We start from the raw sequence: 2,880 nt of genomic DNA on the forward strand, positions 1-2,880 counted from the left end.
CTGATCGCCTGCTCGTCCCCTTCTATAGTGCCACACCGCCATCTTCCTGGCCAGAGAGGGAACCTTGGCCTTCTGTGGAGATGTCCCGGTGCAGTCACCTCACTGGTGCCCATGTGGGCTGTAGTACCAAGGACTTCATCTCTGCATGGCACTACCTTGACCAAGAGGGTAAAAAGTTCCAATCTTTTGGCTGAGAATAGCATCCTCTCCACTCTCTACTCACTTCTCTCACTTTATAAGGGTGAGCTTTTGAAAGGTTAACCTTCCATTCTTTTCTTAAAACTTGAGGTGAGATTCACATAAAATTAACCTTTTTAAAGCATACAATTTAGTGGCATTTAGTACATTTACAATGTTGTGCAACTATCACCTCTATCAGTTCCAAAACATTTTTGTCACCTCCAAAAGAGACCCCATGACCTTTAAGCAGCCACTCCCTTTCTTTGCTCCAGCTCCTGATAACAACTAATTTGCTTTCAGTATTTACATATTTACCTATTCTGGATATTTCAAATAAATAGAATCATACAATATGTGACCTACTGTGTCTGGTTTCTTTCACTTAATATAATATTTTTAAAGTTCATCTATACGTAGCATATATGAGCTCTTCATTCTTTTTTTCTGGTGACTAGTATTCCATTGTATGGATAATCCACATTTCGTTTATGCATTCATGAGTTGTTTTCACATTGTGACTATTATGAACCGCGTTGCTATGAACATTCATGTACAAGTATTTTTTTAAATACCTGTTTTCAATTGTTTGGGGTAAAAACTTAAGAGTACAGTTGCTGGGTCATATGGCAATTCTGTGTTTAACTTTTGAGAAACTGGCAAACTATTTCCACAGTGCTGCCCCATTTTATATTGGGATCAGCAACATATAAAGTTTTCAATTCTTCCACACCCTTGCCAACATTTGTTACTTTCTATTTTGTTTCTTTTTTTTTCCCCTCGATTCTAGACATCCTAGTAGGTGTGCACTGGTATCTCGCTGTGGTTTTGATTTGCATTTCCCTAATGATTAATAATGCTGAATACCTTTTCATGTGCTTGTTGGCCATTGTATGTCTTCTTTGGAGAAATATCTATTCAAATCCTTTGCCCATTTTTTAATTGGATTGTCTTTTTGTTATTGAGTTGTAAGAGCTCTTTATATCTTCTGGATATTAATCCCTTGATTTACAAATATTTACTCCCTTTCTGTGGACTGCCTTTTCACTCTGTTGACAGTGTTCCTCGATGCACAAAAAATTTTCATTTGGATGAACTCTAATTAATCCATTTTTATTTTGTTGCCTGTGATTTTTGGAGTCATGTCCAAAAATTCATTGCTGGGTCTAAGGTTATAAAGATTTACCCCTATGTTTTCTTCTAAGAGTTTCATCCTTACAACATTTAGACCTTCAATCCATTTTGATTTAATTTTGGTATACGGTGTGAAGTAGGGGTAACATTCCATTTTTAAGAATTCTTTGTCCTCAATGACTGAGCCAAATGTAAACAAAAATCCTTACCTGACATTTCTGGGAGAGGCTTGGGAGTAGACGGATGCCACACACTGGCTCCTTACTACCATTGAGTCTGAACCCATCAGTTGTTAACTTAAAAACTTGCTGCTTGTGGAACAGTTCTCTGTGTGGCTCATTTGGCCACCCCTCACACCTGCCGGGTTGCCCAGATATGCCTTTACCTCGCCTTAAAAAAGTCACCATCCTGGCAGCAATAATTACATAGCAACTACCGCCTTAGGCCCCATTCCACCCCTTGCTCTTCCAGGAAAATAAAGAAAATCTACCTTTGCTCCCATGTAATCATGCATTCTCATTTAGGCATTGACATCTTTTCTGAGGCCCATGACATCAAGGTGAGAGAGAACACCTGTCCCCGCAGCATTTCGACCACTACTAACCATGATATTTTTATTAAGCAAATGACAAAAAATATATATATATGTGTCCTTTCTCTTCCACATTGCTTAAACAGCCGCTGAGATTCCAGCTCTCCCAGGAACCCTGGCCCAAAGGGAGCTGTGGGTTTGTCTTGACATTGCTTGCCGAGGCATGGAGTCCCTATAGCCACACTGAAATGATATAGTCCTTGCTTGGCTCTCCTCTGCTCCACCACATTAATCAATAGAATACAGATCTATTGCCCGAGCAGACCTTCTGAACTAGTAACTTCATTTAGTGCCTCTTGAGATGTGGGGACACTGCCTGTGAGGGAGGAAGTAAGGGGGCAGGTGGCATCATTATGTTCTTGATGAAGCTTGGTTTTGTTGACTGTTGTGTCCCTAGAACCAGCTCAGCAAACAGTTTGTTGAATGAATAGGAAGGGGAAAGGTAAAACTTGGGAGTGGAAGATGTTCTCAGATGTAGAGTTCCCTCATGGCACATTGACCGAGGGCAAACGCTGTCTTGTGCTCTAGAGCACAGTGCTGGATACAGAGCAGGCCATCAACAGACATACCTGGCTGAGAAAGGTGGGTAGGACCGACAACTTCCTGTCGGCCAACCTTTTTTTTTTTTTTTTTTTAACATGACATTCTATTTGAAAGGAATGATCTGCTTTTCAGTATGTAACAATAACTATGTTGTCACCATAGTTCATGGCATGTTACTATCCTGTTGGGTTGATTTAAGACTTTTTTTTAGCCATCGATGGTGTCTGTCCTTGCCTTTGTCCTGATTCTTTGAGTGTAATCTCTAAGAGAATCACATGTACCTAACCCAGGACATAAACAGAATTGGATAATAAAGGATAATACACAAAAACAGTAATTAAATAATAAATGGTGAACACAGTGATTATGGATCTATCTCTTACTTAGGTTTGGGCTCAGACATTTAATGAAAGGAGCCAACAGTAAAAAAAAAA

At 39.7% G+C, this 2,880-nt stretch overlaps 1 protein-coding gene across 2 annotated transcripts in view; it reads right to left on the reverse strand.

Moving 5' to 3' along the window:
* The window catches only part of CDK14 (cyclin dependent kinase 14), a 508,542-nt gene that overhangs the window by 4,211 nt on the left and 501,451 nt on the right, over nucleotides 1–2,880 (reverse strand). The gene's annotated exons all lie outside the window — the stretch shown is intronic.

This window comes from Pteropus alecto, unplaced genomic scaffold (assembly GCF_000325575.1).
Source record: "Pteropus alecto unplaced genomic scaffold, ASM32557v1 scaffold69, whole genome shotgun sequence".
NCBI lineage: Eukaryota > Metazoa > Chordata > Mammalia > Chiroptera > Pteropodidae > Pteropus > Pteropus alecto.